Genomic DNA, 27,468 nt, shown 5'->3' with positions numbered 1-27,468 from the left:
TCCCTAAAATACCTGGAGAAGTGCAGCAACTTTGCCTCTAGATCTAGAAAAAGTAGTACAGTGTTGTATGAAAGGAGAGAAGGTTAGCACTCCCCTTGACAAGGATGGAAGAGGCCCTCGGGCCTGACAACTATTTTATATTAAAAAAAAAGAAAGAAAGAAAAAGTAGTACAGCTCTCCTGGAGAACTTGTATAAGCAGATTTCCCTTTGCATCACACACATAAGAGCAGGAGAGGGAGCTGCCCTCTTCACAGCACTCTCAGAGCCCACCCCTTTGGGAGACCCAGTGCTTGGGTATGTGGCTATGATGATCTGGAATCTGGATATACCAATTCTGCAGCTGCGTAGACACAGACTTGCCTTTCTGAAGCCCAAGTTGTGAGGCTGGAGAAAGGAGGACCAGAGCTGGGATTAGGTCCTTGTAGGCAAATGGTCAGCTTTTCTCAGCCAGGCTTCTATAAGAGAATTAAGCTCTGGAGAAAATGAATTGAGAGACTATATCCTCAGTTCCCCCGTCTTAGTCCATTTTGTGCTGCTATAACAAAATACTACAGACTGTGTAATTTATAATGAACAGAAGTACATTTCGCTCATGGTTTTGAAGGCTGGGAAGTCAAGGACCTGTATCTGGTGAGGGCCTTACTGCTGCATTATCCTATCCATGGCAGTAGGCAGAAGGACAAGTGAGGGCCGAAGAGAGCCAGAAAGTTGAACTTGTCCTTTTATAACAAACCCACTTCCATGATAATGGCATAATCCATTCATGAGAGCAATGTCCCCATGACCCGAACACCTCCCAGTAGGCCCCACTTCCCAGTACCCCTGCACTGGGGACTGAGTTTCCAGTGCATGAACTTTGGTGGACACGTTCCAAACACAGCACTCCCAAAGATGCTAGCTGGTCCCATTCTCAATACGTAGGAAAGGAATTAACTCTGTATAATGGATGCCTTAGGGCAGTAAAGGCTTAAATTTTCTTCTGAAATTCCAATTGCCAAGGCTGACGTTGCACCATTTTGCTTATACTGAGTCTCCTCGAGGTGGATCGTCTCACCTACAAAGCAATGGCAGCATCTCTTCCACTTGCCACTTAGTGATAACCCACTTGTCCCATGTCCTCAACTGCACTGAAAAGCATAACAATTTCTAAATCACTGAGAGAATGTCTAATAATGATCACAGAGAACTAAAGACTCAAGTGTTCCAGTGGTCAAGGTTCTTTCAGGTTGGGAGGCTTTTGGTTTTACTTCCAGTCTCTGTAATCTTTGCCTTAAAAGCAGGAGAAGAGGGAGATACAAAGAACACAGACATGATCTTTCTTTCTCTCTCTCTCTCTCTCTCTCTCTCTCTCTTTCTTTCTTTCTTTCTTTTTTGAGATGGAGTCTCACTCTGTTGCCCAGGCTGGAGTACGGTGGCACCTTGGCTCACTGTAACCGCTACCTCCCAGGTTCAAGCAATTCTCCTGCCTCGGCCTCTGGAGTAGCTGGGATTACAGGCACCCACCACCACACCTGGCTAATTTTTGTATTTTTAGTAGAGATGGGATTTCACCATCTTGGTCAGGCTGGTCTTAAACTCCTGACCTCGTGATCCACCCGCCTCAGACTTCCAAAGTGCTGGGATTACAGGTGTGAGCCACTGCGTCCGGCCACCCAGACATGATATTTCTAAATTTATTTTCTTTGAAGAAAAATATGCTTATAATGTAGTAAGGCTCACTATAGACAACACGCAAAACATGGGAAAAGAGAGAGAAAATAGCCGATAATTCTTTGTCTTATTAGCTAAAGATATTATTGGCCATTGTTTATTTTCTTGTTTGTTTTTGAGACAGGGTCTTGCTCTGTTGCCCAGGCTGGAGTGCAGTAGTGTGATCTCGGCTTACTGCTCTCATGCACCACCACTTCCAACTATTTTTTTAAAAAATATTTTTTGTAGAGACAGAGTTTCACCATGATGCCCAGGCTAGTCTCAAACTCCTGGACTCACACAACCGACCCTCCTCCTCCCAAAGTGCTGGGATTACAGGGGTGAGCTATGGCTCCCAGCTTCAGTTTTTTTCTTGGGGTGTATAATTCTGTATGTATTTTTCTTTCTGTAGTTGAGATCATGTAATGCACACCCACATATTCGCATAAATTGTGTTCCCTACCTTATTTATTTATATTTTTGCTTATCCCTATATTATAATCACTTTCCCCATGTCACTGAAAATTCTTCCTAAACAGTTTTTTCAGTGGATGTCATCATACTCTATCGTATGCCTGTGTTGAACCATTTGCCTATATTTGGACATTTACATGGCTCCCAGTAAATACACTTTCCAAGGCCCCAAACAGATCCCCGGAGCCTCAGTGCAGGCTCCTTCTCTTGGCCTTTGGCGCCCATCCCCAGAGAGATGGAGTCAGCCAAACAAGAAGATAAACAGAACAGTTAACACACTGCTTCCCCAGCTGAGCCTTATGGGCTGATGGGTGAAACAAAACCACCAAAAGAGAGAAAAGACTCACTGGGCGCTGGAAACGGAGAGACTCCTGGTCAGCTCACAGCACAGACACTCCATAGCTCAGGGAAACATGAGGCCACACGTTATTTTTTTAGAGGATCAAGTTCCTGATGTTGGACTATCTGCCAAGCAAAGCAAACCCTACCTCCCTCACTTTGACTCCCTGAGGGGAAATGTGTCAGTTTGTAGGCATTATAGATAGAGCAGATATGCCTGGTTTTCCTTCGTTTGGGGAGGAAAAAATTACTACTTAAAATTGGCTGGGTGTGGTGGCTCACACTTGTAATTCCAACACCTTGGGAGGCTGAAATGGGAGGACTGCTTGAGCCCAGGAGCTCGAGACCAGTCTGGGCAACATAGGGAGGAACCCCCACCCACACAAATCTCTCCAAAAAGAATTTAAAAATTAGCCAGGTGTGATGGCACACGCCTGTGGTTCCAGCTACTTGGGAGGCTGAGGTGGCAGGATCACTTGAGCCCAGGAGGTCGAGGCTGCAGTAAACCACGATCACACCACTGCACTCCAGCCTGGGCACAGAGGAAGACCCTGTCTCAAAACAATTAAAAATAAATAAAAAAGAGAAGGAAATAAGAAAACCAAGTCTCCAGCCTTGAAAAATTTCAGGTCGGCCGGGCGCAGTGGCTCACGCCTGTAATCCCAGCACTTTGGGAGGCCAAGGCAGGTGGATCACGAGGTCAAGAGATCGAGACCATCCTGGTCAACATGGTGAAACCCCGTCTCTACTAAAAATACAAAAAAAAATTAGCTGGGCATGGTGGCATGCGCCTGTAGTCTCAGCTACTCTGGAGGCTGAGGCAGGAGAATTGCTGGAACCCAGGAAGCGGAGGTTGCGGCGAGCTGAGATAGAGCCATTGCACTCCAGCCTGGGTAACAAGAGCAAAACTCCATCTCCAAAAAAAAAAAAGAAAAAGAAAAAAAGAAAAATTTCGGGTATTGGGAGGATGTCAAGAAGGGAAAGTCAACTAGTTCATTCTCCTGCTACTAGAGGTCCCTACCCCAAAGACACCCATACCAATACCAAACCATAACCAATGGTCATGCAAAGTAATTTTCCCCTTCTGAGAAAACTGGAAAGTGTCTTACTCCCAGAAGCCCATAGGTAAGTACTTAGTTGCTGTCTTAGTTGCACATCACACAATATGTCCCAATTCATCCATGCACAATAAAAGCAGAGCCTAATGCCTTGGGTCCGAAGCTTTATGGGTTTCCACATACGTTATCTCATTTGATTCTTGCATCAGCCTTGTAAGGCAGACAGGGGAGGTAAATTTTAATCTGCTTGACCGATGAAGAATCTGAGGCTTAGAGAGGTCATCCAGCTGGTGGCCAAGGAAGTTTTTTTTTTTTTTTGAGATGGAGTTTTGCTCTTGTAGCCCAGCCTGGAGTGCAGTGGCACGATCTCAGCTCAGTGCAACCTCCGCCTCCTGGGTTCAAGCGATTGTCCTGCCTCAGCATCATGAGCTGGGCTTACAAGCAGGCGCCAGCACGCCTGGTTAATTTTTGTATTTTTAGTAGAGGGTTTCACCATATTTGCCATGGCTGGACTTCAATGCCTGACCTCAAGTGACTTGCCTGCCTCGGCTTCCCAAAGTACTGGGACTAGAGGTGTGAGCCACCACGCCCAGCCGGAAGATCTTGAACTCTTTCTTTCTCTCTCCCTCTCTGTCGTTTTTTTCCCAGAGATGGGGTCTTGCTCTGTCACACACGCTAGAGTGCAATGGTGCAGTCATATCTCACTGCAGCCTTGAACTCCTGGGCTCATCCTCCCACCTCAGCCTCCTGAGTAGTTGGGACTGCAGGCTTGTGCCACTATGACTGGCTAATTTTCTTTGTTTCTTCCTTTTTTTGTTGTTGTTGTTTTTCTTGAGACAGCATCACCCAGGCTGGAGTACAGTGGCACCATCACAGCTCCCTGCAACCTCCACTTCTGGGGTTCATATGATTCTCCCACTTCAGCCTCCTGAGTAGCTGGGACTACAGGCATGCATCACCACATTCAGCTAACTTTTTGTATTTTTAGTAGAGATGGGGTTTTGCCATGTTTCCAGGCTAGTCTCGAATTCCTGAACTCAAGCAATCTGCCCACCTTGGCCTCTCAAAGTGCTGGGATTATAGACATGAACCATCGCACCTGGCTACAACTGGCTAATTAAAAACAATTTTTTTCTTTTTCTTTATTATTATTATACTTTAAGTTCTGGGGTAACGTGCAGGTTTGTTACACAGGTACACATGCACCACGGTGGTTTGCTGCATCCATCACCCCACAATTTGTTTTTAATAGACAGGGTCTTACCGTGTTCCAGGCTGATGTCAAACTCCTGGCCTCAAGGAATCCTCCAGCCTCAGCCTCCTGAGTAGCTGAGATTACAAACTCGAGTCACTGTGCTGGCTCTGAACACTTTCTTTTGGCCTCAGGTTGCAACCAACTCTGCACAACTTCACAGAAAAAATAATCTGTCCCTCCAGCCTTCTTTTTGGACCTCCACCTGAATGGGAGATTCATCTCTTTGTTTAGCAGTTATGAAGCATCCACTGTGTGTCCAATTCCAGGATGGGTGCTGCTCAGTCCTGGGGGCCGTTTCAGCAGGCAGCTTTCCTGTCACTGTGCTGCACTCTGGAAACTCTCTGCACTCTGAGATGGGCGCTGGCCATGTTCCAGCACTGCCCTCTGGGAGACCCTGGGGAAGGGCTGTCAAGAGTCACCCCTGGCCTGGCACAGTGGCTCACACCTGTAATCCCAGCACTTTGGGAGGCCGAGGTAGGTGGATCATTTGAGGTCAGGAGTTCGAGACCAGCCTGGCCAATATGGTGAAACCCCATCTCTACTAAAAATACAAAAATTAACCAGGCATGGTGGCATGCGCTTGTAATCCAAGCTATTCGGGAGGCTGAGGCAAGAGAATTGCCTGAACCCGGGAGGCGGAGGTTGCAGTGAGCCGAGATTGCGCCATTGCACTACAGCCTGGGTGACAGAGCAAAACTCCATCTCAAATAAATAAATAAAATGTGGCTATGGGAACATTTAAGTTATATAGGTAGCTCACATTTTTTCCATTGGTCTACAATTTAGTTTTTACAACCACTGTAAATCGCAAATAGTTAGTTTCTCGTTTGCAAATAGTTTGGATGTTGGTTTTTTGTTTTCATCTTTTTCAGTTCTTTATTCAGTCTTTATCCTTTAGATGTTAAGGCAAGAGAAGATAAGCCAGTATGTGAAATAAGGTTTTGTTTAATATAACCCTTCTATCATTTTAATGTAATTAAGACCATGATCTTGGCCAGGCAAAGTGGCTCACGCCTGTAATCCCAGCACTTTGGGAGGCAGAGGTGAGAGAATTGCTTAAGCCCAGGAGTTCAAGACCAGCCTGGGAAACATGGCAAAACCCCGTTTCTACAGAAAATATGAAAATTTGCCTGGAGTGGTGGTGTGCGTCTGTAGTCCCAGTTACTCGGGAGACTGAAGCAGGAGGATTGCTTGAGCCTGGGAAGTCGAAGCTGCAGTGAGCTGTGACTGTGCCACTGCACTCCAGCCTAGACGACAGAGCAAGACCCTGTCTCAAGAAAAAAAAAAAAGACCAGGATCTCTTAAAAATTTTAAATTTAAACAAAAAACATTTTTAAAAATTTTTATGGAGACATAATTCACATACCATAAAATTCACTCTCAGGCCGGGTGTGGTGGCTCACGCCTGTAATCCCAGCACTTTGAGAGCCTGCGGCAGGAGAATTGTTTGATGTCAGGAGTTCGAGACCAGCCTGACCAACATGGTGAAACCCTGTCTCTACTAAAAATACAAAAATTAGCTGCACTTGGTGGTGCGTGCCTGTAATCCCAGCTACTCAGGAGGCTGAGACAGGAGAATCACCTGAACCTAGGAGGCAGAGGTTGCAGTGAGCCGAGATGGCACCACTGCATTCCAGCCTGGGTGACAGAGATTCCATCTCAAAAAAAAAAATTCACTCTTTTAAAATATGCAATTCAGTATTTTTTAGGAAAAAAACAGTATTCAGTATATTCAGTGAATATACTGAATATAATAGTATATAATATATACTATGTTATATATAACAGTATTATATTCAGTGTGAGTATATATTCAGTATATTCACAAAGTTGTACCACACCACTACCTAATTCCAGAATATTTTCATCAGCCCCAAAAGAGATCCCACACCATCATCAGAGACCCTTCATTTCTCCTCCCACAAGCCACTGGCAACCTAACTAGTCTATTTTCTGTCTCTACAGATTTGCCTATTCTGGACCTTTCATGTAAATGGAATCATATAATACGTGGTCTTTCAGATCTGGCTTCTTTCAGTTATCATATTTTCAAGGTTCATTCATGATAGAGCATGGTACTTTATTTCTTTTTTCTGAGATGGAGTTTCACTCTTGTTGCCCAGGGCGGAGTGCACTGATGCAATCTCGGCTTACTGCAACCTCCACCTCCCAGGTTCAAGCAATTCTCCTGCCTCAGTCTCCCGAGTAGCTGGAATTACAGGCATGTACCACCACGCCCAACTAATTTTGTACTTTTAGTAGAGACAGGGTTTCTCGAAGTTGGTCAGGCTGGTCCTGAACTTCCGACCTCAGGTGATTCATCCACCTTGGCCTCCCAAAGTGCTGGGATTACAGGCATGAGCCACCGAGCCCGGTCTTTATTCCCAGCCTTTATTCCTTTTAATGGCTGAGTATTATTCCATTTTAAGGATATACCACATTTTGCTTAATCATTCTTTAGTTAATAGACTTTGGGTGCTTTCCATTTTGGAGCTATTATGAGTAATGCTACTGTGCACATTTGTGTAGCAGTTTTTTGTGGACATATATTTTCAATACTTTTGTGTCTGTATTGAGGCATGAAATTGATGGGTCAATATGGCAACTCTATGTTTAACTTTTTGAGGAACTGCCAGACTGTTTTTCAAAGTGGCTGCACTATTTATATCTTACCAGCAACATACAAGGGTTCCAGTTTCACCACATCCTTGTCCGCACATATTATTGTCTGTCTTTTTTGTTATAGACACCCAGTAGGAATGAAGTATATCTCATCGTGGTTTTGCCAATCTCAAAGGGCGTGGATTTTGTTTCAGTAAATAATGTGGCAATTTTCTTGCTTCTATTCTGTAAGTCCGTTTCCTCTTCCTGGTAACTTACTTTTCAGAGTCACTGTATTCACTCTTGTGGTTTTCATTGACTCCCATATCCACCATATACACCAATGACTCCCAAACCTACCTCTCAAGCCTAGATCTCTTTCCTGAGCCCCAGATCTTTATTAATGCCAACCCGTTAGGCGTTTAAATTTTGTCATGGCCAAAACAGTTGATCACCTCAAGTGCCATCCTCATCTCCCCTCCATATTTTCTGCCATGGTTATAAGCATCATTCTCTAACCAGGCAACCAAACTGGAAACCGTGGAGTCACCCTCCACTTCTCCTTGTCATTGTCCACTTCACCGAATCTTATTAACTGTACCCCAGAAATGTCTATGGAATGCATCTCCACCCCTCTGTGCTCACTGCTCAGCCTGGTCCAAGATCCCATAATCCCTTGCCTTCCCTCCCCTCCCCCTCCTCCCCTCCTCCCCTCCCCTCTCCTCCCCTCCCTCCCCTCCTCTCCCTTCTCCTTCCCTGTTTTTTGAGATGGGGGGGTCTCACTATATTACCCAAGCTGGTCTCAAACTCCTGGGCTCAAGCAAGCCTCCTGCCTCGGCCTCCCAAAGTGCTGAGATTACAGGCGTGAGCCACTGTGCCCAGCCATGGATCTCATAATTTCTTGCCTGAACTTTTGCAGTAGCCTACTGGTCTCTTTCCCTCTGGTTTCTTCCAGCCTCAATTCCACTCTCCAAACAGCTGCCAGAGTTATCTTTCTTTTTATTTGTTTATTTATTTGGTTTTTTTAGAGACGGGGTTTCACCATGTTGGCCAGGATGGTCTTGATCTCTTGATCTTGTGATCCACCCGCCTTGGCCTCCCAAAGTGCTGGGATTACAGGCGTGTGCCACTGCGCCCGGTTATTTTTTTATTTTTTTTAAAGACAGGGCTTCACTGTGTTGGTCAGGCTGGTCTTGAACTCCCGACCTCAGGTGATCCGCCTGCCTTGGCCTCCAAAGTGCTTGGATTACAGGTGTGAAGCACCGCACCCAGCCCAGAGTTATCTTTCTAAGGCACAAATCAGATTGTCACTTCCTGGTTAAAAATCTGTATGCTTCTCCATTTTCTACTGGGTGACGCTCTCATTCCGTGGCACAATATAAAAAGTCTGTCATGATCTGGCTCCAGGGGACATTTCTGGTCTCATCTCCCACCACCACTTCCTCTCACCCACTCCAGTTACAAAAAACTTCTCAACAATCCCTAGACGAGCCATGCTCCAACAGATCACTTGCTTTTTTTGCCTGTTCTGTTCCCTCTGCTGAGAAAGTCCTTCTCTTGCCTCCTACGCCCAAATGACCTCATTGGAAGGAGGCCACCTCTAAAGTTTACTCTGACCTCCTCTATGTTTCCCACCCCCTATTCTACATGGGTCCTGCCCTGTGTAGAGGCCACTTGGCCTCCTTGATTTAATGGCCTGACATCCTTGTTTGCTCCTTCTCTTCCCACCAGGTCTTGGATTTTCTTTCTCCCTTCCAGGGGAATAACCAGACCCACCTCCCAATTGTCATTGAGCTTAAAGACTTAGCTTAATCCTCAACTGTTTCTCATGACTGACTCCCTTAGCAAGCAGGTGGAATTCTGGTCTCTGTGGCCTTGGCACAGGAGGAACCGGTGTCTCCGAGGGCCTCAGCTGCTAGAAGGGAGCTGCATTTGGGAGTTGTATTGACCCTGTAGTGTGAAGTCTTTCTAGAACAATTCACATGGCCTGGGAAAGCATGTCATTTTACCGGGGTAAGAATCCCCGGTAAGAGTCAGTGGTGGGTAAGAGGCTGAGGCAGGCGAATCACCTGAGGTCAGGAGTTCGAGACCAGCCCGGCCAACATGGTGAAACCCTGTCTCTACTAAAAACACGAAAATTAACCAGGTGTGGTGGTGGGCGCCTGTAATCCCAGTTACTCGGGAGGTTGAGGCAGGAGAATCGCTTGAACCCAGGAGGTGGAGGTTGCAGTGAGCCGAGATTGTGCCATTGCACTCCAGCCTAGGCAACAAGAGCAACACTCCATCTAAAAAAAAAAAAAAAAAAAAAAGCCAGTGGTGGGTGGAGATGGCGTTGAAGCCAATATATTCCCTCTTCTCTTTGCAGTTGGGTTCCTCTGGAGACTTTAGGAAGACATTGAAGGAGGCTGCTCACAAGAGTTTAGTGGCCAGGATGGAGAGACGCAGGCTGGAAGGTGGTGCGGTGGGATGCTGTTTGGTGGCTCCCTGGGGGCCTGGAGTAGATACCAGAGTTCTGCCCTGGAGTCGGCCCTGGTTAGTGGACAAAAAGACCTAGAAGGCACACGTACCACTTTGCCAGATTATATAAAGCTGAGAGGCACAGTGAGCATTTAAACAGCAGAACCAGGATCTAGAAAATTCTAGTCAGGCTGGAATGACAGGCTTCGTCTAACAGATGAACTTTTCTAGCCTGCAGCAACGCAGCCTCAGGGAGAGGACCCAATAAACCTGAAACACATACAGAGCACTCATAGAAGGGAAGGGGTCACCTTGTTTTATGCAGCCCCTGGGAATAATAGGACCAGAAGGGCTTTCTGACACAGAGTCAGCTTAAAAAAAAGAAAAGGGGCTGGGTGTAGTGGCTCACATCTGTAATCCCAGCACTTTGGGAGGCTGCGGGCAGATCACTTGAGGCTAGGAGTACCAGACCAGCCCAGCCAACATGGTGAAACCCTGTCGCTAGTAAAAATACAAAAATTAGCTAGGCGTGGTGGCGTGCGCCTGTAGTCCCAGCTACTCGGGAGGCTGAGGCAGGAGAATTGCTTAAACCCAGGAGGTGGAGGTTGCAGTGAGGTTGCAGTGAGCCAAGATCGCTCCACTTCACTCTAGCCTGGGTGACAGAGCAAGACTCCGTCTCAAAAAAAAGGAAAAAGAAAAAAAGGTTGGGCATGGTGGTTCACGCCTGTAATCCCAACTCTTAGGGAGGCTGAGGCAGGAGGATAGCTTGAGCCCAGTAGTTCGAGACCTGCTTGAGTCTTGAACTCAATATAGTGAGACCCTGTTCTCTCCAAAAAACAAAGGCTTGACTTCCTTAGGAAGAGCTGAGCTTCCTGTCACTGGAAATATTAGGCACAAACTACTTGGTAGGGACACTGTAGGTAGGATTGAAATGCTTGCATTTCGTTCTGGCAAATATTTATTAATTGCAGAGCACTCTGCCAGGCCAGGTGCTAAAGAGAGAAATAAAGGCCTGCTCCTTGCTCCCCATCTAGTCCAGGGAGAGACCAGTTACAAGTGCTAAGTGCAGAGATAGCTTTGAGCTCGACCTGCTGCAGGAGTGCAAAGGAGGGGCTCCTAACCCAGGGGCTAGGTGAGGGCAGTGAGAGGGCCCTTGGGCTGAGCGCTGATAAACAATTAGGAGGAATTGCTGTTATTAATTGTTTAGTAGGGAGGGGCATAATGGCTCATGCCTGTAATTCCAGCACTTTGGGACCTGAGGCGAGTGGATCACCTGAGGTCAGGAGTTCAAGACCAGCGTGGCCAACATGGTGAAACCCCGTCTCTACCAAAAATACAAAAATTAGCTGGATGTGGTGATATGTGCCCGTAATCCCAGCTACTCAGGGGGCTGAGGCAGGAGAATTGCTTGAACCCAGAGACAGAGGTTGCAGTGAACTGAGATCGTGTACTGTATTCCAGCCTGGGTGAAGGAGTGAGACTGTCTGAAAAAAAAAAAAAAGTTTCTGTCTTTTAGAAATACACACTGAGGCCAGGCATGGTGGGTCACACACTTTGGGAAGCCAAGGTGGGAGGATCACTTGAGTCCAGGAGTTCGAGACCAGCCTGGGTAGCATAGCGAGACCCTATCTCTACAAAAATAAAAAATAAATTAGCTAGGCATGATGGCAGGTACTTGTAGTCCTAGCTACTCGGGAGGGCTGAGGCAAAGGATTGCTTGAGCCTAGGAGTTTGAGGTTAGAGTGAGCTGTGATCGTGCCACTTTACCTCAGCCTGGGTGACAAAGCAAAACCTTGTCTCTAAAAAAATAAAATAGAAAATACAAAGCCAATCTGGTGGCCCACACCTGTAATCCCAGTATGTGGTGAGGCCACAGCAGGAGGATTGCTTGAGCCCAGGAGTTTGAGACCAGGCTGAGCAACATAGCAAGACTCCATTTCTACAAAAATAAAAGTTAGCCAGGCCTAGTGACACATGCCTGTAGTTCTAGCTACTTGGGAAGCTGAGGCAGGAGGATCACTTGAGCCCAGGAGTTTGAGGTTATAGTGAGCTATGATTATACCACTGCACCCCAACCGGGTGACAGAGTGAGACCCTGTCTCTAAAAAAGAAATAGAGATACACAATGAAGTATGTATGCATGAAATGATACACCTAGAATTTGCTTTCAAATAACCTAAGGATGCGAAAAAATGGGTGGGCATACAGATGAAACAAGATTGGCCATATGTGGAGAATCACTGAAGCTGGGCAATGGGTACCTTGAGGTTCATTGTGCTGTTCTCTCTAGTTTGGTGTACGATAGAACTTTTCCATATATAAAGTTAAGAGAAAGGAGGAGGAGGCCAGGCGAGGTGTGGCTCACGCCTATAATCCCAGTACTTTGGGAGGCCGAGGCAGGTGGATCACCCGAGGTCAGGAGTTGGAGACCAGCCTGACCAGCATGGAGAAACACCATCTCTACTAAAAATACAAAATTAGCTGGTCATGGTGGCGCATGACTGTAATCTCAGCTACTCAAGAGGTTGAGGCAGGAGAGTTGCTTGAACCTGGCGGGGGCAGAGGTTGCAGCGAGCTGAGATCACACCATTACACTCCAGCCTGGGTAACGAGTGCGAAACTCTGTCTCAAAAAAAAAAAAATGTGTTCAAGAATTACTAAGACTTTCAAGACAATGATAGCAGAGAATTAAACCAAGCATAGGGTCCTTCTGAGCCTGGAGCCCTGTAGGACTGCAGAAGTCAGACACCCACAAAGCTGCTCCTGCTTCAGTCAATGTACCGTTTTCTATTTAGAAGAGACAGGATGGGTGCTGTATGAAAGCCAGGGCTTGGGCTCACAGCCCTAGGCAGCAAAAGAACAGAATGTTCCTTCCCCCACCCCCCGGGACCTAAGTGGGACCCAGAAGCCTGGGACAAATAGCTTGCATTTGTGTAGATCTTTACAACATTTCCCAGACTTGCTCGGGTTTTCCTTGGTGCTGGGATAAAATGAAGCAGAAAGCACTAGCTAGGCCCTTCAGAGAGCAGAGTGCCACAGTGGCTTGTTTATCTCTCCAAAGAGATTTCCCGGTTTCTCCAAAAATGGGGTTTGCTACAAGCTTCCCAGTATGAGTCACCAGACCAGTTGGCAAAGCATTTAGTTCTGCCGAGAGCACTGGAGCTGACCCTTCATTGGCCAAGAAGATCTGCCACAAGAACCTTCAGTCCCCTAGAGATGGGTTCTTCGAACCCCCGAAACAGAAGTCAGAATGGCATTGCCTGTGAAGTCTTGCTACTGCAGGCTGTGGTGCATGCCCTCACCTCAAAACACCTCCGTCTTTCTCTACTTGCAGTAAATGCAGAAGCCTTGGTGGTAGGAGTAAGGGCCTATGCAGTAGGTAAAATGCAGACACTGTTCACTCTGCCCTCCTTTCTGATGCCTCTTGATGGCTCTTGGCAGGCTTCCAGGAGGGAGCAGGAGCCACAGAACCGCCCCTGAGGTCAGGCCATCTTCCCCCATTTACCATCCCTTTCACTAGAAACCCTTGTCCTTAAAGACTCAAGGCAGCCGGGCACAGTGGCTCATACCTGTAATCCCAGCGCTTTGGGAAGCCAAGGCAGGCAGATCACAAGATCAGGAGTTCGAGACCAGCCTGACTAACATGGTGAAACCCTGTGTCTACTAAAAATTCAAAAATTAGCTGGGCGTGATGGCACGTGCCTGTAATCCCAGCTACTTGGGAGGCTGAGGCAGGAGAATCGCTTGAACGCGGGAGACGGAGGTTGCAGTGAGCTGAGATCACGCCACTGCACTCCAGCCTGGAGGACAGAGTGAAAATCCGTCTCAAAAAAAAAAAAAAAGACTCAAGGCAGGCAGAACCCTCACAGCCTTGGCAGAGTTTGGTGACACACGCAGTGCAAGTGCCCAACCACCCACGTCTCCACATCATCCTTATCTTTTCCAGAAGGTGTCTTTGCTCCCCTTCCCTACAAGGACAGAGCAGGCCCTGAGATGGTGGCACTCGCTCCTCTCGTAAAGCCTGGTCTCCCGCAGGACTGCAGCAGAAAATGTCCGTTTCCCAGGTTCACAAACCACTGCCCTTCTCTTGGCTGCCATTGCACCACTCCCACCCCTGGAGATCATCATCTTGGGAGGTAAAAATGAGCCATGGCGTTTCTGTTTATGCTGGAGCTGGAGGCGGTGCCTGAGACCCTTCAGCCCTCTGCTCAGCACTGATGTTTATCACCAGTGCTGATTTGTAATGGCTGCAACAGAGCCAGGCGAAGGTCAGGCTGCGAGGCAGGTCCTGGCACAGCACAGCCAGGCTGAGGACTGAGTACAGTGACAGGGAATCCCCTCCCACCTCTGGCCCCATCTGTTCCTTCTCCCCACACCATGGCCTGATGCATCTTGGTTTTTAGTTTTGTTTTGTTTTGTTTTTGCTGCGAAACCCAGTTATTTAAAAACAATTTTCTTTTGTTTCTTTTTCATACACAGCCTTTGTTGGTTTTTGTTTTGTTTCGTGAGACAGGGTCTCATTCTGTTGCTCAGGCTGGAGTGCAGTGGCGTGATCACGGCTCACTGCAACCTCGACCTCCCTTGGCTCAGGTGATCATCTCACCTGGGCCTGCCAGGTAGCTAGGACTAAAGGCACATGCCACCATGCCTGGCTAATTTTTGTTCGTAGAGATGGGGTTTTGCCATGTTACCCAGGATGGTCTTGAACTCCTGGGCTCCAGCAGTCCTCTCGCCCTGACCTTCCAAAGTGCCGGAATAGATGTACCTTTGTTGCATTTTTCTGATCATAAAGACTAGTTCAAGCCAGATGTGGTGGCTCATACCATAATCCCAGCACTCTTGAGAGGCCAAGGTATGTGGATCGCTTGAGCCCAGCAGTTTAAGACCAGCCTGGGCAACATGACGAAACCTCATCCCTACAAAAAACTTAAAAACCTGCTGGGTGTGGTGGTGCATGCCTGTAGTAGCAGCTACCTAGGAGGCTGAGGTGGGAAGATCACAAGCCGGGGGAGGTCAAGGCTGCAGTGAGATATGATCACTGCACGCCAGCCTAGAGGACAGAGTGAGACCTTGTATCCAAAAAAAAAAAAAAAAAAAAAAAATTCAGACATTAGGTACCTGTTTGGGAAAAAAAGTAAAATTTCACCTTGTATCATATCCCAGGGTAAAATCCAGATGAATTCAAGATCTAAGCTAAAACTTCTCTAGATATAGGGTAATAGGTCTTTTATTTATTTATTTATTTATTTATTTATTTTTTTGAGACAAAGTCTCGCTCTGTTGCCAGGCTGGAGTGCAGTGGCACAGTCTTGGCTCACTGCAACCTCTGCCTCCCAGGTAGCTGTTACCTCCCAGGTTCGAGCAATTCTCCTGCCTCACCCTCCCAAGTAGCTGGGACTACAGGCTTGTGCCACCATGCCCAGCTAATTTTTATGTTTCTAGTAGAGACAAGGTTTTACCATGTTGGCCAGGATAGTCTCAATTCTCTGACCTCGCGATTCCCCCACCTCCGGCCTCCCAAAGTGCTGGGATCACAGACGTGAGCCACCGCGCCCAGCTGATATAGGGTAAGAGTTTAGCAGGATAAGAGGAAGTAGAGCTTCCCAAGTGGTGAGAGCATCACTGCAAGGGTCCGGAGGCCGGGCTTCTTCCAGCACCTGGGAGAAGAGGGCGGCCGCATGAAGAGTGCAGGGAGGAAGGCCAGGAGAGGGCATTGACAGAGGGAGGCCAACGGCCGGGTCACGAAGGGCCTGTGAGTCTGGACTTCATGTTGAGGCTACCGGGGAGCCACTGAAGAGCTTCATGGACGGGTCCGTCCCACAGCAAGGTCCCTGGGGTTGCAGTGCAAGGATCGCCCTAGAGGTCAGCAAAACCAGGGAAAAGGTTGTTGCCATAACCCCATGAGGTGAGGTGACAGTGGCCTGGACAAAGGGAACATTGGCGAGGATGGAGGAGAAGGATTGATCTGGGCGGTGCTCAGCCTGGAGTATCTGTGTGTGGGTGGTGAGGGAGTATAGAATACGTCGATTTCCCAGCCTTCCCCCTCGCTCCCTCGGGCTACTGGTAGGGAAGGGTGAGTAAGTGCAGAGGCGTCCACGTCATCTTCCCACATATTCCTCCTTTCCTCTTCCCAGCAGGGTTCTGATTGGAGCCATTGGGTGTTTGGAGGAGCCCCTTGCTGAGACAGGGAATAGTGTAGGAGTCGGCAAGGCAGTGGGAGGAGACAAGGAATCGTTTCTGAGGTACTTTGGGGCACACTAACCCAGATATCCATCAGACAGTACTACCTTCATAGTCGCGTCTGGCTCAGAGATCCAGCTTTGAGAGACATGAGCGTGCAGAACGCCGATGCCATCAGCGTGGATGAGATGATCCACAGAGAGGGTCTAAAGGTGAAAACAAGGGAGGCTGGAGGAAGACCTTAAGAACACCCAGATTTCTCAGGGAAGAGGGGCCTTGAAGGAGGCCTGCAGGAACTGTCAGAGAGCTAGGAGGAAAGCCACGAGGGCTGTGGTGGAGACTCGGGGGAAGCGTTTCAAAAGGGAGGGCCCAGCCAGCAGGGCCAGATGCTTCCCACGCAGTTTGAGCAACATAAGGAATAAAGATAAATCCGATTTAGCAACAGGAGGGTCAGAAGTGATCTGGATGAAACTAATTTTCATGGTATGTTGGGGGTGAGGCAAGAGTGTGTTAATTGAGGAATGAATAGGGATTGAAAAGTACAGCTCTTCGAGGAAGTTTGGGTGTACAGGATGGCTGGCACTAGAGCTGAAGGGACCACGGGCAGACGCAGGATCTGATTAACCGGGAGAGATGGGCAGGTTTAAAGGGTGGTGGGGGCCAGGCACAGTGGCTCGTGCCTATAATCCCAGTATTTTGGGAAGCCAAAGTGGGCGGATCACGAGGTCAAGAGTTTGAGACCAGCCTGGCCAATATGGTAAAACCCCATCTCTACTAAAAATACAAGAATTAGCCAGGCATGCTGGTGTGTGCCTGTAATCCCAGCTACTCAGGAGGCTGAGGCAGGAGAATCGCTTGAACCCAGGAGGTGGAGGTTGCCATGAGCTGAGATCGTGCCACTGCACTCCAGCCTGGGTGACAGAGCAAGACTCCATCTCAAAAAAAAAAAAAAAAAAAGGGTGGTGGGAAGGGGCCAGGAAAGAGGGAACAGCTAAGGCTGTGGGAGAGGGTGCTGGAGTGCAAGAGAGGGAAAAGGGGTGGGTACCGGAGCTTGTAGGGAGGGGTGAGTCTGGGCAGGAGGAGAGGGAAGGGTGAAAGATGAGCCTGGAGAGGTGGCAGGAAGTTGGAGAATTGCGATGGATTGTTTCCGTTGTCTTCCTGGGAAGAAAGCAAAGGAGACTGTTTGCCAAGAACAGGGGTGGAACAGGACAGGAGATACTAAAAGAAGGGAGAAGAATTCAGGTAGTTGCTATGAAAAATCAGGAGACAGCTAGACCCATAATGACAGTTACCTTTCGTCGAAAGCTTCCTGTGCATTCGGCGCTGTTGCAAATGTGGCATCCACACACCTCAACGAAGTCTCACTACAGCCCCGTACCGGATGTGATCTCCGTTTTACAGATAAGGAGGGCAAATTAACCTGTCCACATCCACATTGACATAAGAGCAAAGCGTGGAATCCTGACCTTCTAACTTTTAAGCTGGTCTTTGGCATTGGCGCCACTCGGGAGGGTGAGGGTTCACAGGGGCTGCAGACAGTGGACGGGTACCACGTGGGGCGTGAGCTACTTTCCCCAGAGAGCCCAGCGCCTGGGAGGAGGAGCCACACAGGCCTGCGGTCGGTGCTTTGGCTGGCGCAGGTGACTGGAGTTGAGGATACTGGCAAGATGGTGCCCGACGTGCTGGGTAGAACAAGAGGGGAAGCAGTCAAGGTGGATGGTGTAGAGGAGTCAGAAGTAGGTCTCATGCCAGCACTTCCACTTCTGGGTCGGTCTACACCCCAAAGACTTGAAAGCAAGGACTCACACAGATATGGGTACACCCATGTCCATAGCAGCATTATTCACAGTAGCCAAAAGCAGCCCAAGGGCCTATCAATGGATGAATAGATAAACAAGCTGTGTATATACATGAATTGCTAAAATCAATATCAAGGTATCTACATACAGTGGAGTCCTACTCAGCCTTAAAAAGGAAGGAAACTAAATTCAAATTTTGGAAGTGTCTCCATTTCACAGATAGCAGCCTCCGTTTGGCAGGACTTAAGTCTCACTCTTGCCCACATACTTCCTCAGCAGCAAGAGGGTTGGCAATGAGAATTGAGGATTAAGGAGACTAGCCTTGTCCTGAAACATCATAGTTTTTTTTTTTCTTTTGAGACAGAGTCTGGCTCTGTTGCCCAAGCTGGAGTGCAGTGGTACAATCTCAGCTCACTGCAACCTCCACCTCCCAGCTTCGAGTAATTCTCCTGCTTCAGCCCCCGAGTAGCTGAGATTATAGGTATTGACCACCATACCTGGCTAATTTATGTATTTTTAGTAGAGACAGGTTTTCACCTTGTTGGCCAGGCTGATCTCCAGCTCCTGACCTCAAGTGATCTTCCCACCTCAGCCTCCCAAAGTACTGGGATTACATGCATGAGCCACTGCACCCAGCCTGAAACATCAATTTATGATTCGTGGTCCAGGGAAAAGCCACTAAAGGAAGTAGCTAGCAGAGGACAGTTGTGGGAGTCTCATCTTAGCTTGATGCTAGCAAGTCTCTTGTTTGCTAAAACAAACTCGACTTCTTCCCAGCTGCTCAGTCCTTTGGGAGCAAGGGTAAAGATGGAGAATAAAATCACTGTCAGTTCCCCGCCCTGGTCCCAGCTTCCCACCTCTGGCCCAACGGGGCTGCGCTTTCCCTTGTTTACCACATTCCTTTAGGGAACGTCAGTGGTAGGCAGGCTCTGGGAGCTGGCCTGCCTTGCCTCACTGCCTCTCAGCTACCACCTCCCTCCCCAAGCTCTGGACATCTTCAAGGTTGCAGGCCTTAGCAGGCAGCCAAAGACCCAGGTGTACTTCTCAGTGTGGACTCCAGGAAGTTTTTACTTTATTTTTGTTTGAGATGGAGTCTCACTCTATCACACAGGCTGGAGTGCAGTGGCGCCATCTCTGCTCACTCCAACCTCTGCCTTCCGGGTTCAAGTGATTCTCTTGCCTCAGCCTCCCTAGTAGCTGGGATTACAGGTGCCTGCCACCACGCCCAGATAATTTTTGTATTTTTAGTAGAGATGGGGTTTCACCGTAGTGGTCAGGCTGGTCTTGATCTCCTGACTTCAGGCAATCCACCCGCCTTGGCCTCCCAAAGTGCAGGGATTACAGGCCTGAGCCACCGCGCCTGGCCAGAAGTTTAACATATACACAGGTGTGGCCTACAGTCAAACTTGGTGTGGGACCAGCCTGGTCTGGACCCAGCTCCCCGAGGGAGGGGACAGGGAGTCTAGAGAGCTACTAGCAGAAGGCACAAACTAAACAGGTGCACATGTGGCCCCGGGCCCTTCAGGGAGGCTGTCTCAGGCTCAGCCTTTTCCTCAGGAAAGGACGTAGGTTGCTTAGCAATGCTCTGCTGTGGGTCTTGCTGAAAGGCAGAGCCCTGGGTTCTCTTTCCAGAGGTGGATTGGAGTCACAGGCATCCGTTCTCCTTGCATTCCTGGCCCCTTACATGAAATGCCCACTCATCTTACCCCTGGCTTGGCCTGTCCTGGGCCTCGGCACCAGGCTCTCTTCACCAGCTCTGCTCACCAAGCCCCGGCTGGACTAAACGATCTGGGGTGAGGAGTCAGGGGTGTGACTCTGGGGGGCTGGGGAAGAAATCTGGCCCAGGCTGAGAAAGCTGAGGTCCAGGGTTCTCTAATCTACGGCCACACTGAGCCCACTGGCATTTCAGCCTCAGGATGGGTCTGTGACAGTGGTGAATAGCATGGGAGAGCACCCCGTCACCTCCAACATCATCAGTCTCAAATCATGTGGTTTCTATTCATCATTCATTATTTGTGCCCAGTTCCTCATTCTACAAACTTTCTTGACCTTCATCATTCCAAACTAACATTTGGCTTTATTTGGCGGACACCATTTTCTTATTCATCCAGCAACTCTCAAGCATCTGCTGTGTGCCAAGGCATCATGCTGTGTGCTGGGCATTGAGTTGGTAATAAACCATATTTCATGCCCCTGATCCTGCAGGAGAGATGGAAAAAGAAACAGAGTGACAGGAGCCAAGAAGGGAGGGAGCGGAGGGAGCTGTGGGGAGGGGAAGGGCTCAGGGGTCAGGGGTCACTTCCCAAAGCACACCACGCTTGATGCTGATGTTGATCCTGAACCATGGGTAGAGTGAGGCCAGGTGAGAATGGGGTAAAGAAATGCCTGTGCAAAGGGACAACACTGTAGGATGAGGCTTGGGAATAAGGAAGTAGACGAGGCCACAGAGGGAAGCCTCTTCCTCCACATGCTCTGCTCTATCCATTTACCAAACTGCACTCCTCCTTCAGGAAGCAGCTCAAATGTCCCGGCCTGCATGGATCCTTCCTCTGCTTCTTCCAGGCGCAGCCTCCTGGCTCTGTGCTCCATATACATGAGCAGCCTGGAAGGTCTTTCTCAGCTTCCTGTTTGCTTCTGCCAGAGACCCCCTGTGCATGTTAGAGCTCAGCCAGGCCTCCTCCACAGGCCCTGCTCTGTGCCCCAAGCTCCCTGTAGTTACTGCCATTCATGTATTCTTCGGGTTGCCTCTACCCAGCCTTACTATGGTGTGGGGCATGTTTTTCCTACCTCCATTTATTTTCATCTTTGGCCTCAAAGTTAAGCACAGGCCTTTTCATTTGAGTCTCATTGCCAAGCACTGAGAAAACCAGCACAGGGAAGTCACAGAGTAAGATGGAATACAGTGGCGGTCCCTGGGCTATAGACCCTGACTTTTGATGGTGTGAAAATTAGAAGTCCAATGGGTTGTTTTGTTTGCTTTTTCTTGAGACAGGATGGTCTCCCTCTGTCACCCAGGCTGGAGTGCAATGGGGTGATCTTGGCTCACTGCAACCTCCACCTCCTGGGTTCAAGCGATTCTCCCGCTTCAGCCTCCCAAGTAGCTGGGATTACAGGTGCCCAACACCACACCTGGCTAATTTTTGTATTTTCAGTAGACGCGGGGTTTCACCATGTTGGCCAGGCTGATCTCAAACTTCTGACCTCAAGTGATCCGCCCACCTTGGTCTCTCAAGGTGCTGGGATTAAAGATGTGAGCCACCATACCCAGCCCCCAATGGGTTTCTGACCTTGGTTTGTATTCTCTTGAGGCTGCCTTCTTCCTAACTCTGCCTCAGCAAAAGCCATGGAACCCTTTCCTCCAGATGGTCCCTCCTCTTAGCCTGGCATGAAATCCAAGGGAATGCTGGATGCTCCTTTGAGAACCTTTGGGGGTGACATTCAATTCACCATCTCTCTGCAGAGATTCATACCTTACCCAGCCCTGTGTCCCCAGAGCTGAACCCAATGCCTTGGCATTTGTGTGCATCTGGCCAAATGATCACATGCCCAGATGGCTCTCTTTGAGTTTGTGTTGTGTGCTTTGCAGGGAGCTCCTGGCAAGAATATGGCATTCATTCCTTAGCGTATCACTGTGACCATGGGGAGCACAGCATAGTAGTTAAGAGTATATGTGTTAGAACCCCAGAGACCTGAGTGTGAACTCCAGTCCTCCCACTTACTACTGACATAGTTTAAGAATGACACCATCAGCCGGGCGAGGTGGTGGGCACCTGTAATCCCAGCTACCGGGGAGGCTGAGGCAGGAGAATCACTTGAACCCGGGAGGTGGAGGTTGGGTGAGCTGAGATCGTGCCACTGCACTCCATCCTGGGTGACAGAGCGAGACTCTGCCTCAAAGAAAAAGAAAAAGAAGAGGGGCCGGGCATGGTGGTTCATGCCTGTAATCCCAGCACTTTGGGAGGCCAAGGTGGGTAGATCACGAGGGCAGGAGTTCAAGATCAGCCTGGCCAAGATGGTGAAACCCCATCTCTACTGAAAATATACGAATTAGCCGGGTGTGGTGGCACATGCCTGTAATCCCAGCTACTCAGGAGGCTGAGGCAGGAGAATCACTTGAACCTGAGAGGTGGAGGTTGCAGTGAGCCAAGATCACACCGTTGCACTCCAGCCTGGGTGACAGAGTGAGACTTCGTCTCAAAAAAAAAGAAAGAATGAAAGAAAAAAGAATAACAAGGCCAGGCACACTGGCTCATGCCTGTAATCCCAGCACTTTGGGAGGCTGAGGCAGGCAGATCACCTGGGGTCAAGAGTTCAAGACCAGCCTGGTTAACATGGTGAAACCCCATCTCTACTAAAAATATAAAAATTAGCTGGACGTGGTGGAGCACACCTGTAATCCCAGCTACTTGGGAAGCTGAGACAGGAGAATTGCTTGAACCTTGGAGGTGGAGGTTGCAGTGAGCTGAGATCACGCCATTGCACTCCAGCCTGGGCAACAGAGCAAGACACAGTCTCAAAAAAAAAGAAAAAAGAATGACACCATCTGCAAAAGGGGAAAATGTTACTTCCGACTTCCAGAAGCTGCAACTCCTCCTGAGCACGCTGTCCAGAGGCAGCGAATTTACAGCAGTTTATTTCTTAGGTACCACAGTAATGTGATGGTTGTAAGCATATAGGCTGGGCACAGAGGCTCACGCCTGTAATCCCAGCACTTTGGGAGGCTGAGGCAAGGAGGGTCACTTGAGCACAGGAATTTGATACCAGACTGGGCAACATGGTGAATGCGTCTTTGCAAAGCAAAACAGAACAAAAATTAGCCAGGTGTTGTCGTTCACGCTTGTAGCCCCAGCCACTCAGGAGCCCGAGGTGGGAGGATGGCTTGAGCCTGGGAGGTGGAGGCTGCGGTGAGCTGAGATTGCACCACTGCACTCCAACCTAGGTGACAGGGTAAGACCCTGTCTCAAAAATAAAATAAAACATATAGGAAACAGGGGGAAAGGAAGGTCTCAAGGTATAAGTGAAGGTTGACGCATGTGAAGGGCCCCGGCTCCCAACAGCCCAAGAGGGCTCCTCCCCCAAGCTTCCTCTTGCTGAGACTGGAGCCTCACCAAGCTCTGCCCACTTCGGACGGCAGTGCTGAGGAGTCAATTACATCAATGACTTAAGTAAAGTATGTAGCGCAATGTCTCACACCTTGTAAACACTGAATGGTGGCTGTGGATATTGTGATTTCAGTGATGGGTGGCTGGGGGTGAAGGGCTGTGTCTGGACCAGGCATTCAGGTGAAAGAGTGGCTTAGCAAGCGGCCCCGCTTAGGCAAAAGAGCAGAATATGAGGTTAAAAGTTCAGACTCTAGAGCCTATGAACCTGAACTTGAATCCTTGCTTTATCGTGTAATAGCTGCATAATCCTGGGCTTCGCTTTCTTCTTCTGTAAAATGGGGATGCCTTGTAGAGTCATCTGAAGACTGCATGAGTGCATAACCGGATGAGAGGCACCTGGGGTGGCAGGGCAGCCAGCACTCACCACGGTTAGCGACTGTTATGCCCTTGGGCACTCCCTGGACTAAGGATTTGGGGAAAAGGATTAAACTCAGGTTGTGGAACTTGACTTCTCAGGTGGACTGGCAACCAGGGGTGGGAACCATGCCCTTTAGAAATACAGGCTCTGGCCGGGCGTACTGGCTCACGTCTGTAATCTCAGCACTTTGGGAGGCTGAGGTGGGCGGATCACGAGGTCATCAGATGGAGACCATCTTGGCCAACATGGTGAAACCCCGTCTCTACTAAAATACAAAAAATTAGCCGGGTATGGTAGTGGGCGCCTGTAGTCCCAGCTACTCAGGAGGCTGAGGCAGGAGAATTGCTTGAACCTGGGAGGCGGAGGTTGCAATGAGCCGAGATCACCCCACTTAAGCCTGGTGACAGAGTGAGACTCTGTCTCAAAAAAAAAAAAAAGAAGAAGAAATACGGGCTCAAGGCCAAGTGTGGTGGCTCACGCCTGTAATCCCGGCACTTTGAGAGGCCAAGGCGGGAGGATTGCTTGAGGCCAGGAGTTTGAGACCAGCCTGCAAGATAATAAGACTCTGTCTCTTCCCCCCAAAAAAAAGAAAAAGAAGGAAAGAAATACAGGCTCAAAGCTCTGAAATGAGCTCCTCCAGCATTAGAATTTCTCTGGTTTCTTCACCAGATGGAAGGGATGGCCATTCTCGCCCCTGAGGCCCCACCATCTGCAGACATTTGGCCAGGGGGCTGAAGGCCGTGCCCACCCCCCGTCAGTTGCCTCACACACTCACAAGTGGGTTGGCTCCTGGAGTGCAGTGAGAAGCCACCAAGAGGTCAGGCAGGGTGGGAACGGAGCAGCAGGGGGGGCATCTGGGATGCCTGCAGGAGTGCAGCTTTTCTTAGCTTCGTGACTGCATGGGCCTTGGCTTCTCAGCCCACATTTCACCAGGTACACATGTTCCCCCGGGGGATGCCCTTCATGACCCCTCTGAAGCCCTGAGCATGTGCCCAAATGGCCCGCATTCTTCTGGGAAATGAGAGCACAAGGCTCCAGCGTTGCTTGTCAGGTTGATTGGGTGTGGATTGGGCCGCATGCTGTCTATCAACAGGGCTTCAGATTGGGAGCAGGGGATGGCTGAGAGCTCTGCTGGGCTCTGGTGTTGAGGGGCCACGCTGGGGCCGTGTGGGAAGAGCCTGACTCCCTTTCATTTCTGACAGCCTCCATGTGGGTTATTTGAGGATGGTGCACTTGCTGTCATCACCAAGCGTTTCCAGAGCAGCTGCGGTGTGTAAACCCCCTTGCCGAGCGTTCTTACTCTCTCTTGCCTTGGTCAGGGGCTGGGGGATCCAGTTATGCAGCACTGCCAGTAGTCTCAGAAAGTACCTGAGAAGGCTGTCCTGCAGCCGCGCCCCCATCATATACCAAAGCCCCCAACCCCTAATGAGGAGTTCCGTTTTTTGGGAATTAGCTATGCTCCTGTATGGGAAGGAGCTGAGTGTCTGTGTGAGTTTTTGTGTATAAGTCCTGGAACATTCCCAAAAGTATGTTTCCAGAGATGCTAACCTAAGTGGGTGAGGTTACACTTGGACTCCATCCTCACAGTTCCCCCAGAGGCCCCTAATAACTAGGAGGGGTGAATGGAAGGGTTCCCTCAGAACTCATCCTGCCAAGGCCAGTGGAGACGAGCCAATGTTTTCCCAGAGTGGGGGCTTTGAAGTAGGGGAGCAGGTATGGGATGGCCTGGGAAGGGTCAGAGCTGGGATGACTAAAAAAGAGGGTTGCTGGCAGGTGCAGAGACCTAGTCCCTGAGCCACTGCCAGAGCAGGAGTTGAAGAACTTCAGTCTGAGAATGGCTAAGAAAGGGCTGCTGGCCTTTTGGGGGAGGACGCAGAGATTCTGTGGCTGGCCCGAAGGAATGCTGTTGGCTAAAGTGGTAACTCTTCGGCAGCGGGAGGCCTGCTCTCGGGGGGCCATGCCCTCAACACTCTCTGCTACATACACTTTGATGTGAACTTGTCCCCCGGTCTGCCACATCCCCTCAGTTATGAGGGCAAGACTTTCTCATGTAGCACCGTGTCCCTCATCCGGTGTTGACGGAAGCCTCCTGATGAACGGAGCCACGAAAGGGTGAGTGAGCAAGGCCTGCAGCAGGACTCTTGGTGGAACGGCTCCAGGGCACAGACTCCCGGGGCCCACAGCGCCCAACAGCTGTCGCTCCCTACAAGGGCTAGTTGCCATTGTAGGTGGGGATGACACCTGTCCCTATCCCATGCCACCCCTGTCACCATAAGACTGGGGTGGGATTGGGGGAGGCTTCCCAAAGCAGCCTCATCCCTTCCCAACTTGTAGCCCTCCAGGCAGGTTTCCAGGGCTTAATATGTGGTCATTTCGTTTTCCATGGCAAAGTAGTTCCATTGGCTACTGGGTAAGAGCAAATTTCACCCTGCTGGGCAATACCCAGATACTAAGCAAAGGGGCAGGGGCTCAACTAGGAGGAGGTTGGGGTCCTACTGCCAGCCCTTGAGGCTTAATCACTGCTCATAAGGACCTGGATTTTTACAGCTTATCTCCTATTCAAGGCTTTCTTGTCATCGGGATCTAGGTTTGAGTCCTGGATCTACCACTTACAACCCAGTGAGGATCCCCGGAGGGGAGTGGGCGGTCAGTCCCATTGTGCATATGAGACAACAGGTTCAGAGGTGCTAAGTAACTCAGCCAGGGTCGCAGAGCTGGGCAGAGCTGGGATTTGTGCATGGGCTGACTGTCTAAAGAGCCAAAGGGCTCATATGCCGCTATAGGCAGAACTTTTCCAGAACAGCCCCCAGTTTTCCTGGCAGCTGTAAAGGGAACCTGTAGCTTTCTAGGGGTAATATCAGTTGTTGCAAGATCTTAATCTTTTTTTTTTTTTTTAATGGAGTCTCACTCTGTTGCCCAGGCTGGAATGCAATGGTATGATCTTGGCTCACTATGACCTCTGCCTCCCAGGTTGAAGTGATTCTCCTGCCTCAGCCTCCCGAGTAGCTGGGACTATAGGAACGTGCCACCACGCCCAGCTAACTTTTGTATTTTTAGTAAAGATGGGGTTTCACCACATTGCCCAGACTGGTCTAAAACTCCTGACCTTGTGATCTGTCCACCTCAGCCTCCCAAAGTGTTGGGATTACAGATGTGAGTTACTGCGTCTGGCCAAGATCTGAATCTTTAATGTCTAATGAGCTAACCCAAGCCTCAGTAGAGGACTCCTGCCCCACACACCACCAAGGGAAACAGGCATTATGGCCCCTATCCAGGACAGCCGGTGCCAGGAATCCAACTTCTTCTGAAGGACAATGGACCTCCTTTAAACTCGTTTATTTTATTTATTTATTTATGTTCAATAGAGACAGAGTCTCACTATGTTGCCCAGGCTGGTTCCGAACTCGTGGGCTCAAGCAATCCTCCTGCCTCAGCCTCCTGAAGGGACAGGATTACAGGTGTCAGCCACTGTGTCTGGGCCCTCCTTACACTTCTTTTCTGGAGACTCTAGAATCTTTCTTTTTGGTGGAAAACAATAAAAGATTTGGCACTCCACATGGAAGGCGGCAGGAGACCGCAGGGGGTGAACTCCCCCATCCCTTCTAGCCCTGGGCCCTGCTGCCTTCCCTGCCCAGCACACCAGCCCTGTAAGACTTCTGCTCTCCCAGGGGACCTTTGACAGGCCCTCCAGCCCATGGCCAGCCCTCCCTTGTATGGATAGATAAGACTGGCAGCTGCAGTGCCTGGTATCAGGAAGCCCTCAGGTAGCTGGAGGGAGTGGGACCAGAGCCCCAGCTCCTGCTGGGACAGCTTCATGGGAAATGCAGGGGAATGATCGGGGGCTCTGAGACATGGTGGAGGCATGTGGCGGGTACTGGTGAAGGATGAGGACAGACAGGTGGTAAGGAGTGTGTGCACGAGAGCAGGACTGACTGGTGCAGGACGAGCACAGACAGGCGGTAAGGAGTGTGTGCACGAGAGCAGGACTGACTGGTGCAGGACGAGCACAGACAGGCGGTAAGGAGTGTGTGCACGAGAGCAGGACTGACTGGTGCAGGATGAGGACAGTCAGGCGGTAAGGAGTGTGTGCACGAG

The 27,468-nt window shown here is 49.5% G+C and overlaps 1 protein-coding gene and 1 pseudogene across 1 annotated transcript in view; both read left to right on the top strand.

The window, feature by feature from the left end:
* LMOD1 (leiomodin 1) overlaps positions 1 to 27,468 on the top strand; it is a 56,808-nt gene that overhangs the window by 18,120 nt on the left and 11,220 nt on the right. The window lies entirely within an intron of this gene.
* LOC135268259 (U6atac minor spliceosomal RNA) lies at positions 61 to 139 on the top strand (annotated as a pseudogene).

The sequence above is a fragment of the Aotus nancymaae genome, unplaced genomic scaffold (assembly GCF_030222135.1).
Source record: "Aotus nancymaae isolate 86718 unplaced genomic scaffold, 86718_ANA_hifiasm-v0.15.2.pri h1tg000039l, whole genome shotgun sequence".
Classification (NCBI taxonomy): Eukaryota; Metazoa; Chordata; class Mammalia; order Primates; family Aotidae; genus Aotus; species Aotus nancymaae.
The sequence above is the reverse complement of the archived record's forward strand: the minus strand, read 5'-3'. Positions and strand labels throughout refer to the sequence as shown.